We start from the raw sequence: 13,646 nt of genomic DNA on the forward strand, positions 1-13,646 counted from the left end.
GACCAGATTTCCTAGTGCAGAATGGCTGGGTCGACACCTCAGCTCCTGGGGCCCAGTGCAGACTCTGAGATATAGAGCCTGAGCTGCAGCCAACCCGGCCCTCGAGAGCTCCGCCCCCTCCCTCCCACTGACTCTGACAGGATCTCTACACAGCAGCCCAGCCCACAGCCCACGGGGTAGTGCATGCTCTCACCTCTCCATTCTCTGATCAAAATATAAAGTTTCCTTTGCTTGGGAACCAAACTCAGTCTCGATCTGTTGGCCCCAATGACACTGGGCAGGGGGACACTTGTTGGGGTCCACTCTGGAGGATCAGTAACAGAAATTGAGACTATTGTAACTTCAATGAACAGATGTGTGAGCCAAACTGTACTTAACATAGAACAGTTTATAAGGCTCGGGTAAAATAAGATGTTTCTAACACTTCCATTTGATATTTCCATCTCTTTATTATAAGCAAGTTCAGTGAAAAGGTTTGTCTTATTTGTCAGGTCAATATTAGAGAAATGAAGTGATTTCTTTCCAAGGATGTACATCTAATAATCTTGGTTAAAGCTTCAATCTTGTTTTAAATGCTTTTCCATTGAAAATGATACCTCTCTTTCAGCTCCCCCATTACTGAGAAGTATAAAATCTTATAATTTATTACTACCAAAGGGGAAAGGTGGGAGGAGGGATAAATTAACAGTTTGGAATTAACACATACACACTGCTATGTATAAAATAGATCATCAACAAGGAACTACTGTATAGCACAGGGAACTACACTCAATATTTTGCAATAACCTATAAGGGGAAATAATCGGAAAAAGAATACATATTTTTATTGACATCATCTATCAATGACAGTTAAAGTGTAACCTAAGGGAAGCCGGTGGTGAGTGCTTCTGACCCTGAAGACTTCAATCATCTAAAGTTTGGACTCTGCCTACTTCCCAAGGCCCTTAATGAACATATGTGTAGCCGTAGCTTAAAAAACTCCCCAGTTTGGGTTTCGGGGAGACACTGATTTTGAAAAAGCCCTGGTGTTCTCCTTACATGAATGGGACTCTTCCTACTGCTAAAACATGTCTGTCACATCCAGAGGATGGTATACCGTCTGATCGGGAAGAGTTTGGAAAAGGCATCTCATCTCCTGGTGCTCGGGTTCACCCCTCCAGCGTCTTTACTAACAGTCTCCCCACTTGGAGATGTCAGCACTGTCAACATCCTGTTGCGTACAGTTTGGAATTTGTCCAGAGGATGAAGCGGAAGGATGAGGAACAATGAGAGACAAGTCCTAGGTGTTCAGACAGGCACATGTCACTCTAATTTCCAATCAGGAAGATGAATTGACCAAAGGCTAGGGTTGCCCATGGAAACAGTATAGGGCTTGAGGAAATCCCACTGCTTTGTGGCCAGTTCCCATAAACACAAGTTGAACAATGGAACTCAGGGGCAGTAAAATTCACAAAACTGCAGAGTTGAAAATATCTATCACTGAAAAATGTCTTGAGGAAAGTCAGAGAAAAGGATTGGTAAGCAAGGGAGAATGGCAGGAAAGGGATTTGAGGAGGTAGAAAGGACTCGCCATTAAGCACAAGAAAAGGGGCTGAACATTGCCAACATTGCAGTTGGCCAAAAAGGCTGTATGCGTTTCTTTCTGTATATATTCAAGAAAAGGGCATACACTTTTTTAGCCAACCAAACAGGTGGGCACTGGAAATCAATACTACAAAAGATATCACTTCGCATCAGTCAGAAGAGCCATCCTCATAAAGTGTAAACACCAGAAATGCAGGACAGGGCAAGGAGAAGAGGGAGCCCTGTGAGGCTTATAGTGGAAATGTATATTGCCAACGGCCATTCTGGAGAAGTGTATTGTGTTTACTAAAGCATCTAAAAAATGAGCTACAGAGCATAGGGCACTTGCACTCATGGGCGTATATCTTGGGAAAAACAAAAATCGAGAGGACACAGGCACCCCAATGTTTACTGCCTCTCTGTTTAAAAGATCCTCGACTAGGATAGAACTTCAATGTCTCTGGAGGGAAAAAATGGATAGAGATGTGGTACTTATGTAGAGTGGAATATTACTCAGCCTGGAAATCAATGAAATATGGCCAGTTGTAACAACTCCGGAGGAGTTACGTATGATCGTTCTAAGTGACATAATTCAAAAAGAAAAAGACACGTATCATAAGATATCACTTAAAGGTGGAATCCAAAATGGCTACACATGAAATAAATTACAAAACAAAAACATAGTCAAATATGTAGAAAACACGCGTAAGGCTGCTAAACGGGAAAGGTGGGGAGGGGTGAGGCATCATCCAGGAGGTTGAAATTAGCAAAGATACCATTCCAAATACTAAACTGATAATCAACAAGGTCTACACGGTAGCTAAAAGAACTGCACTCAGCACACTCAAGTCACCGGAAAAGAATATCTATGACTGGTAAGAATCTGAAAAAGAATTTATTGATGTCTCTCTGTACGTGAATCAAGTGGATGTACAGCAGCAAGAAACAGAGCTTTGAAAATCAGCTGTAACCAATATAGTAATAAATTGAAAAAAATAAACGACAGAGAGACAGAGAAAACCTCTTACAACTTTTCCTCAGGGACGGTGATGCAACATGGATTGAACACATCTAGACCCACAGCAGGATGAGACATAAGGCTGGAAACTGTTCGCGCTAAGAGAAATGTGAGGTTGGGTAAGGAAATGCACACCCTTGAAAGTAATACTACCTGGTACCCATTCAATGGGTCCCAAATCTGCAGGTTCAAGGAATCTTCCTACAGCTAAAACATGCATGGAAAACCCAGAGGACTGTACACCATGTGATCGGGAGATGTGTCTAAAATGCACCTCATTTATCCTCTCCTGGTACTCCTGTTCATCATTCCAGCCACGTTACTTAGAATCTCCCCACTTAGAGAATCAGCACATTTAAACTTCTGTTTCACACATTTTGCAAATTGTGAGGAGGATGAACGGGAAGAGGGGGAACCAATGAGAGAATAGTTGTCGGGGTTTGGACGGGCACATGTCACTCTAATTTCCCATTAAGAATAAGAATTAAAAAAAGGCTCAGCCCGCCTCGCCAGAGCCAAAATAGGGCCTGAAGCAATCCTGCGGCTTTGAGGCCAGCTCACAAAAGAGCAACTTAAAAAATGGAGCTCAGGGTCACTGCAATTCACAAACCTGCAGAGTTATAAATGAAAACTAACGTCCAAAAATATGTTGAGGTAAGGCAAAGAAGAGGATCTGAATGCAAGACAGAATGCAAGAAACAGATTTCAAGAGATAGATTGGACTCGTCTTTAAAGCACATGAAAAGCGGCAGAATTTCGACAATGATGCAGTTGGCCCAAAAGGGAGTATGCGTTTTTTCCTGAATATATCCAGGAAAAAACGCATACGCACTTTATGGGCAACCAAGCAAGCAAGCAATGCAAATGTGCACAACAAAGAAGTCTCATTTCCCACCGGACAAAAGGGCCATCCGAAAAAATTGTAAAAACCAGAAATGCAGGACAGGCCATGGAGAACAGGGAGCCTTTATACGCTGATGGACAGTGTGTGAACTGCCGAGAGCCACTCTGGAGAAGTGTATGGTGGTTCCTAAATCATCTAAAAAACAGAGCTACAGAGCATAGGGCACTTCCAATCACGGGAGTATATCTAGGGAAGTCTAAAAATCAACAAGACACAAGCACACCGCAGTTTAGGGCTACTCTGTTTACAAGAACCTCAACTTCAGTACACCTTAAATATCCCAGGAAAGAGAACAATGGATAAAGAAAATGTGGTTGAAGTCATATTGCATGGTACCCATTCCATGGGTCTCAACTCTCCAGGTTTAAGGGATTCTTCCTTCAGCTAAAACATGCATGTGGAACCAAGAGTATGATCCACCGTGTGATTGGGAAACGTGTTCAAATGTGTCTCAGTTTTCGTCCCCTGGTATTCGGGTGCAACATTCCAGATGCTTTACTAACACTCTCCCCACTTGCAGAGTCAGTGCCTTTAACCTCCTGTTTGGCCCAGTTTGCAATTTCTGCGGAAGATGAACAGGAATAGGGATAACCAATGAGAGACTATCTGCAAGTGTCTGGACGGGCAAATTTAACTCTCGTTTCCCACCAGGAAGAGGAATTAACCAAAAGCTCAGCATGCTGTGCCGGAACCACACTAGGACCTGAAGCAATCCTGCGGTGTTGCGGCCAGCTCACAAGTAAGCGAGTTGAAGAAAGGAGCTCAGGGGCACTGTAATTCACAAACCTGCAGAGTTATAAATGACAGCTATTGTCCAAAAATATATTGAACTAAGGCTGTCAAGAGGACTTGAAAGCGGGGCAGAATTGCAGGAAACCGATTTCAGGAGGTAGACTGGAATTGCAAGTAAAGCATAGGAAAAGCAGAACGTCCACAATGATGCACTTGGCCAAAAAGGGTGTATGCGTTTTTTCGCGAATATATTCAGGAAAAAACGCATACGCCCTTTTTGGCCAACCAAGCAAGCTTGCAAAGGAAATCTGCACTACAATGAAGTATCACTTCCCCCCGTCAAAAGGGCCATCTGAAAAAAGTGTAAAATCCAGAAAGGCAGGACAGGCCATGGAGAACTGGGAGCCTTGTTATGCTGATCGGCGGGATGTAAATTGCCAACAGCCACTCTGGAGAAGTGTATGGTGTTTCCTGAAACATCTAAAAAACAAAGCAACAGAGCCTAGGGCACTTCCACTTATAGTCCTATAGCTTAGGAAAATTAAAATCAAAAAGACACAGCCACCCCAATGTTTGGGACGGCTCTGTTTACAAGAACCTAGTTTACGGTACAAGTTCAATATCACAGAAAGCGAAAAATGGATAAAGAAGTTGTGGTACTTACGTACAATGCAATATCACTCAGCAATGGAATCTATGTCATCAGGTCCGTAGCAGCATATTGAGTGGATTCAGGTAGGATGATTCTAAGTGAAATAAGTCACACAGAAAAAGAAACATCATAAGATATCACTAATACACGGAATGTAAACTTGGCTACACAGGAACTGAATTACAAGACAGAACAGGGTCTCAAATGTAGAAAACCAACTTATGCTTGCTTAACGGGAAAGGTGAGTTGGGGTGCTGCATAAAACCAGAGATTGAAATTAGCACAGATACTGTTCCATAAGCCAAATATGTAATAGACAAGAGCTACTCCTTGCTCAACGAAGTGGACTCAACACCCCATATTAAACGCCTAAGAATATACCTGACTAGTAAGAATCTTAAAACCTATGGATTTCTATGTCTCCGAAAGAGAATCAAGCGTGTGTACAGTGGCATAAACGCAGCAGTGATAGGATTGGTGAGGTTCGGTGAGCAAATGCAGACCCTTTGAAGTCATATTGCATGGTACCCATTCCATGGGTCTCAACTCTCCAGAATTAAGGGATTCTTCCTTCAGCTAAAACATGCATGTGGAACCCAGAGTATGATTCACCGTGTGATCAGGAAACGTGTTCAAATGTGTCTCAGTTTTCATCCCCTGGTACTCGGGTGCAACATTCCAGACGCATTACTAGCACTCTCCCCACTTGGAGAGTCAGTGCCTTTAACCTCCTGTTTGGCCCAGTTTGCAATTTCTGCGGAAGATGAACAGGAATAGGGAGAACCAATGAGAGACTAGCTGGAGGTATCTGGACGGGCAAATTTAACTCTCATTTCCCACCAGGAAGAGGAATTAACCAAAGGCTCAGCATGCCGTGCCGGAACCACACTAGGGCCTGAAGCAATCCTGCGGTGTTGCAGCCTGCTCACAAGAAAGCGAGTTGAAGAAAGGAGCTCAGGGGCACTGTAATTCACAAACCTGCAGAGTTATCAATGACAGCTATCGTCCAAAAATATATTGAAGTAAGGCTGCCAAGAAGACTTGAAAGTGGGGCAGAATTGCTGGAAACCGATTTCACAAGGTACACGGGAGTCGCTCTTAAAGCATAGGAAAAGAGACAGAACTTGGAAAATAATGCACTTGGCAAAAAAGGGCATATGTGTTTTATCCAGAGCTCTCATAACTGAGGGGAGGAGATTCCCAGCAGGTTCCAACTGCCACCTGAGGGCTCACATTGCCAAGGCAACGTGAGCAAGCCAGGCAGGAGTTACCTCACAGCAGAGGTCCCACCTCACAGAAGGGTGAGAAACCCAGCCAACATCAGACTCTCACCAGAGGGCCCACATCACCAAGGGGATGGGAAACAGGCAGGAGTGTCTTCACACCAGTGGGGCCACATCATCGAAAGGTGAGGTACTCAGCACATGTGTCCTCAAACCAGAGGACCCACATCACCAAGGGCCTCGGAGTGAGGCAGGCAGGAGTAGCCTCACAACACTGGGCCCATAGAATAAAAAAGTGAGGAATCCAGCAGTTGGAACCTCCCAGTAGGTGGCCCAGAGCACTGAGGCTATGGGATCCAGGCCACAGTGAACTCACAGAAGAGGGCCCATGTCATGAAACTGAGCAACCCAGCCATTGGGACCTCAGAGCAGGAGGTCCACATCCCCATGGGGATGGAAATCTGGTAGGAGTGTCCTCGCACCACTGAGAACATATCAGAAAATTTTGGGCGACCAGCACTTAGGGCCTGACGCCAGAGGACCCTCATCACCAAGGGAAGGAGGCTCCCAGCAGGCTCCAACTGCCACCAGAGGGCTGACATCACCAAGGCGATGTGTGCCAACCAGGCACGAATGACCTCACAGCAGAGGGCCCACCTCAGAGAAGTGTGACGAACCCAGTCAGGATCAGACTCGCAGCAGAGGGCCCACATCAGCAAATGGATTGGAACCAGGCAGGAGTGTCCTCACATGAGTAGGGCCACATCATCTAAAGGTGAGGAACCCAGAACATGTGGCTTCAAACCATAGGACACCCATCACCAAGGGGCTGGGAGTGAGGCAGGCAGGAGGAGCCTCATAACAGAGGGCCCAAAAATAAGAAAGGTGAGGAATCCAGCAGTTGGAACCTCCCAGGCGGCCCAGAGCACAGAGGCTAGGGGATCCAGGCCGGAGTGAACTAACACCAGACAGCCCATATCATGAAACTGTGAGCAACCCAGACATTGGGACCTCAGAGCAGAAGGCCCACATCCCCATGGTGATGGGAACATGACAGGAGTCTCCTGGCATCACTGGGCTCACATCAGAAAACGTGGGGTGCTCAGAAGTTAGGGCCTGACGCTAGAGGGCACTCATCACCGAGAGGAGGAGGCTCCCAGCAGGCTCCAGCTGCCACCAGAGGGCCAACGTCGCCAAGGCGATGTGTGCCAGCCCGGCAGGAGTGACCTCACAGCAGAAGGCCCACCTCAAAGAAGGGTGAGGAACACAGCCAGGATCAGACTCTCACCAGAGGGCCCACATCACCAAGGGGATGGGAACCAGGCAGGAGTGTCCCCACACCAGTGGGACAACATCATCGAAAGGTGAGGATCCCAGCACATGTAGCCTCAAACCACAGGAACCACACCAATAAGGGGTTCAGAATGAGGCTGGCAGGACCGGCCTCACAACACAGGGTCCATAGAATATAAAAGTTGAGGAATCTAGCAGTTGGAACCTCCCAGCAAGTGGCCCAGAGCACCGAGGCTATGGGATCCAGGCCGCAGTGAACTCACAGCAGAGGGCCCACATCATGAACCTGTGAGCAGCCCAGCCATTGGGACCTCAGAACAGAAGGCCCACATCCCCACTGGGATGAGAACCTGGCTGGAGTGGCTTTGCACCACTTAGCACATATCAGAAAATGTTAGGAGCCCAGCAGTTAGGGCCTGACGCCAGGGGGCCCTCATAACTGAGGGCAGGAGACTCCCAGCAGGTCCAACTGCCAACAGAGGGCCCACGTCTACAAGGTGGCATGCGCCAGCCAGGCAGTAGTGACCTCACAGCAGAGGGCCTATCTCACAGAAGGGTGAGGAACTGAGGCAGGATGAGACTCTCGCCAGAGGGCCCACAACACCAAGGGGTTGGGAACCAGTCAGGACTGTCCTCCCACCAGTGGGGCCACATCATCGAAGGTGAGGAACCCAGCACATGTGGCCTCAAGCCATAGGACAGTCATCACCAAGGGGCTGGCAATGAGGCAGGCAGGAGGAGCCTCACAACAGAGGGCACATAGAATAAAAAAGTTGAGGAATCCAGCAGTTGGAACCCCCCAGCAGGCGGCTCAGAGCACCGATGATAAGGGATCCTTGACAGAGTGAACTCACAACAGAGGGCCCACATCATGGTACTGTGAGCAAGCCAGCCGTTTTGACCTCAGAGCAGAAGGCCCATATCCCCATGGGGATGGGAACCTGGCAAGAGTGTCCTCACTCACTTGGCGCACATCAGAAAATGTGGGGAGCCCAGCAGTTATGGCCTAAGGCAAGAGGGCCCTCATCACCGAGGGGAGGAGGATCCCAGCACACTCCAACTGCCACCAGAGGGCCCACGTCGCCAAGGTGATGTGTGCCAGACAGGCATGATTGACCTCACAGCAGAGGGCCCACCTCACAGAAGGGTGAGGAACCCAGCCAGGATCAGACTCTCACCTGAGGGCCCACATCAGCAAGGGGATGGGAACCAGTCAGGACTGTCTTCCCTCCAGTGGGGCCACATCATCGAAAGGTGCGGAACCCAGCACATGTGGCCTCAAATCAGAGGACACATATCACAAAGGGAATGGGAGTGAGGCAGGCAGGAGTAGCCTAAAAACAGAGGGCCCAAAGAATAAGAAAGGTGAGGAATCCAGCAGTTGGAACCTCCCAGCAGGCGGCTGAGAGCACAGAAGCTATGGGATGCAGGCAGGAGTGAACTAACAGCAGAGAGCCCACATCATGAAACTGTGAGCAACCCAGGCGTTGGGACCTCAGAGCAGAAGGCCCACATCCCAATGGGGATGTGAACCTGGCTGGAGTGTCCTCGCACCACTGGGCGCACGTCACAAAATGTGGGGAGCCCAGCAGTTAGGGCCTGACGCCAGAGGGCCCTCATCACCGAGGGGAGGAGGCTCCCAGCAGGCTCCATGTGCCACCAGAGGGCTCATGTCCACAAGGCGAGGTGAGCAAGCCAGGCAGGAGTGACCTCACAGCAGACGGCCCACCTCACAGATGGGTGAGGAACCCAGCCAGGATCAGACTCTCAACAGAGGGCCCACATCACCAAGGGGATGTGAACCAGGCAGGAGTCTCCTAAGACCATTGGTCCCACATCATCGAAAGGTGAGGAACCCAGCACATGTGGCCTCAAACCAGATGACACACATCACGAAGGGGCTGGGAGTGAGGCAGGCAGGAGGATCCTCACAACAGAGGGCCCAAAAAATTAAAAAAGTGAGGAATCCAGCAGTTGGAACCTCCCAGCAGGCGGCCAAGAGCACAGAGGCTATGGGATCCAGGCCTCTGTGAACTAACACCAGAGAGCCCACATCATGAAAATGTGAACAACCCAGCCGTTGGGACCTCAGAGCAGAAGGCCCACATCCCCATGGAGATGGGATCCTAAGAGGAGTGCCAAAGCATCACTGGGCTCACTAAGAAAAGTTGGTGAGCCCAGCAGTTAGGGCCTGACCCAAGAGGGCCCTCATCACCGGGGGGAGCAGATTCCTAGCACGCTCCAACTGCCACCACACGGCTGACTTCACCAAGGCAATGTGTGCCAGCCATGCAGGAGTGACCTATCAGCAGAGGGTCTCCCTCACAGAAGGGTGAGGAACACAGCCAGGAACAGACTCTCACCAGGGGGTCCACATAACCACGTGGATGAGAACCAGGCAGGAGTGTCCTCACACTAGTGGGGCCACATCATCAAAAGGTGAGGAACCCAGCAAAGGTGGCCACAAACCAGAGGACCCACATCACCAAGGGGTTGAGAGTGAGGTAGGTGTCTGGACGGGCATATTTAACACTCATTTCCCACCAGGAAGAGGAATTAACCAAAGGCTCAGCGTGCCCTGCCAGAAGCAGATTAGGGCCTGAAGCAGTCTTGCAGGATTGCGGCCAGCTCACAAGAAAGCGAGTTGAAGGAAGGAGCTCAGGGGCCCTGTAATTCACAAACCTGCAGAGTTATAACTGACAGATAACGTCCAAAAATATATTGAAGTAAGGCTGCCAAGAGGACTTGAAAGCGGGGCAGAATTGCAGGAAACCGATTTCAGGAAGTAAACTGGATTTGCATTTAAAGCATAGGAAAAGAGGCAGAACATCGACAATGATGCACTTGGCAAAAAAGGGCGTATGAGTTTGTTCCTGAATATATTCAGGAAAAAACACATACGCCCTTTTTGGCAAACCAAGCAAGCTTGCAATGGAAATCCGAACTACTATGAAGTGTCACTTCCCCCCGGTCTAAAGGGCCATCTGAGAAAAGTGTAAAATCCAGAAAGGCAAGACAGGCCATGGGGAAAAAGGAGCCTTGTTATGCTGATGGGCGGGATGTAAATTGCCAACAGCCACTCTGGAGAAGTGTATGGTGTTTCCTGAAACATCCAAAAAACAAAGCAACAGAGCCTAGGGCACTTCCACTTATGGTCCTATAGATTTGGGAAATTAAAATAAAAAAGACACAGCCACCCCAAAGTTTGGGACGGCTCTGTTTACAAGAACCTCGTTTACGGTACAAGTTCAATATCACAGAAAGCGAAAAATGGATAAAGAAGTTGTGGTACTTACGTACAATGCAATATCACTCAGCAATGAAATCTATGTCATCAGGCCCATAGCAGCATAATGAGTGGATTCAGGTACGATGATTCTAAGTGAAATAAGTCACACAGAAAAAGAAACATCATAACATATCACTAATACACGGAATGTAAACTTGGCTACACAGGAACTGAATTACAAAACAGAACAGGGTCTCAAATGTAGAAAACCAACTTATGCTTGCTTAAGGGGAAAGGTGAGTTGGGGTGCTGCATAAAACCAGAGATTGAAATTAGCACAGATACCGTTCCATAAGCCAAATATGTAATAGACAAGAGCTACTCCTTGCTCAACGAAGTGGACTCAACACCCCATATTAAACGCCTAAGAATATACCTGACTAGTAAGAATCTTAAAACCTATGGATTTATATGTCTCTGAAAGAGAATCAAGCATGTGTACATTGGCATAAACGCAGCAGTGATAGGATTGGTGAGGTTCAGTGAGCAAATGCAGACCCTTTGAAGTCATATTTCATGGTACCCATTCCATGGGTCTCAACTCTCCAGGTTTAAGGGATTCTTCCTTCAGCTAAAACATGCATGTGGAACCCAGAGTATGATCCACCATGTGATCGGGAAACGTGTTCAAAGGTATCTCAGTTTTTGTCCCCTGGTACTCGGGTGCAACATTCCAGACGCTTTACTAACACTCTCCCCACTTGGAGAGTCAGTGCCTTTAACCTCCTGATTGGCCCAGTTTGCAATTTCTGCGGAAAATGAACAGGAATAGGGAGAACACATGAGAGACTAGCTGGAGGTGTCTGGACGGGCAAATTTAACTCTCATTTCCCACCAGGAAGAGGAATTGCCAAAGGCTCAGCGTGCCATGCCAGAATCACACTAGGGACTGAAGCAATCCTGCGGTGTTGCGGCCAGCTCACAAGAAAGCGAGTTGAAGAAAGGACCTCAGGGGCACTGGAATTCACAAACATGCAGAGTTATAAATGACAGCTATCGTCCAAAAATATATTGAAGTAAGTCTGCCAAGAGGACTTGAAAGCGGGGCAGAATTGCAGGAAACCGATTTCAGGAGGTAGACTGGAATTGCATGTAAAGCATAGGAAAAGAGGCAGAACGTCCACAATGATGCACTTGGCCAAAAAGGGCGTATGCGTTTTTTCCTGAATATATTCAGGAAAAAACGCATACGCCCTTTTTGGCCAACCAAGCAAGCTTGCAAAGGAAATCTGCACTACAATGAAGTCTAACTACCCCCCAGTCAAAAGGGCCATCTGAAAAAAGTGTAAAATCCAGAAAGGCAGGACACGCCATGGAGAACTGGGAGCCTTGTTATGCTGATGGGCTGGATGTAAATTGCCAGCAGCCACTCTGGAGAAGTGTATGGTGTTTCCTGAAACATCCAATAAACAAAGCAACAGAGCCTAGGACACTTCCACTTATGGTCCTATAGCTTAGGGAAATTAAAATAAAAAAGACACAGCCACCCCAAAGTTTGGGACGGCTCTGTTAACAAGAACCTCATTTACGGTACAAGTTCAATATCGCAGAAAGCGAAAAATGGATAAAGAAGTTGTGGTACTTACATACAATGCAATATCACTCAGCAATGAAATCTATGTCATCAGGCCCGTAGCAGCATAATGAGTGGATTCAGGTATGATGATTCTAAGTGAAATAAGTCACACAGAAAAAGAAACATCATAAGATATCACTAATACACGGAATGTAATCTTGGCTACACAGGAACTGAATTACAAAACACAACAGCGTCTCAAATGTAGAAAACCAACTTATGCTTGCTTAAGGGGAAAGGTGAGTTGGGGTGCTGCATAAAACCAGAGATTGAAATTAGCACAGATACCGTTCCATAAGCCAAATATGTAATAGACAAGAGCTACTCCTTGCTCAACGAAGTGGACTCAACACCCCATATTAAACGCCTAAGAATATACCTGACTAGTAAGAATCTTAAAACCTATGGATTTATATGTCTCTGAAAGAGAATCAATCATGTGTACATTGGCATAAACGCAGCAGTGATAGGATTGGTGAGGTTCGGTGAGCAAATGCAGACCCTTTGAAGTCATATTGCATGGTACCCATTCGATGGGTCTCAACTCTCCAGGTTTAAGGGATTCTTCCTTCAGCAAAAACATGCATGTGGAACCCAGAGTATGATCCACTGTGTGATCGGGAAACTTGTACAAATGTGTCTCAGTTTCTGTCCCCTGGTACTCGGGTGCAACGTTCCAGACGCAGTACTAACACTTTCCACACTTGAAGAGTCAGGGCCTTTAACCTCCTGTTTGGCCCAGTTTGCAATTTCTGCGGAAGATGAACAGGAACAAGGAGAACCGATGAGAGACTAGCTGGAGATATCTGGACGGGCAAATTTAACTCTCATTTCCCACCAGGAAGAAGAATTAAAGAAAGGCTCAGCGTGCCATGCCGGAACCACACTAGGGCCTGAAACAATCCCGTGGTGTTGCGGCCAGCTCACAAGAAAACGAGTTGAAGAAAGGAGCTCAGGGGCACTGTCATTCACAAACCTGCAGAGTTATAAATGACAGCTATCGTCCAAAAATATATTGAAGTAAGGCTGCCAAGAGGACTTGAAAGCAGGGCAGAATTGCAGGAAACCAATTACAGGAGGTAGACTGGAATTGCATGTAAAGCATAGGAAGAGGCAGAACGTCCACAATGATGCACTTGGCCAAAAAGGGCGTATGCGTTTTTTCCGGAATATATTCAGGAAAAAATGCATATGCCCTTTTTGGCCAACCAAGCAAGCTTGCAAAGGAAATCTGCACTACAATGAAGTCTCACTGCCCCGCGGTCAAAAGGGCCATCTGAAAAAAGTGTAAAATCCAGAAAGGCAGGACAGGCCATGGAGAACTGGGAGCCTTGTTATGCTGATCGGCGAGATGTAAATTGCCTACAGCCACTCTGGAGAAGTGTATGGTGTTTCC

The sequence above is a fragment of the Orcinus orca genome, chromosome 2 (genome assembly GCF_937001465.1).
Source record: "Orcinus orca chromosome 2, mOrcOrc1.1, whole genome shotgun sequence".
NCBI classification, from domain to species: domain Eukaryota; kingdom Metazoa; phylum Chordata; class Mammalia; order Artiodactyla; family Delphinidae; genus Orcinus; species Orcinus orca.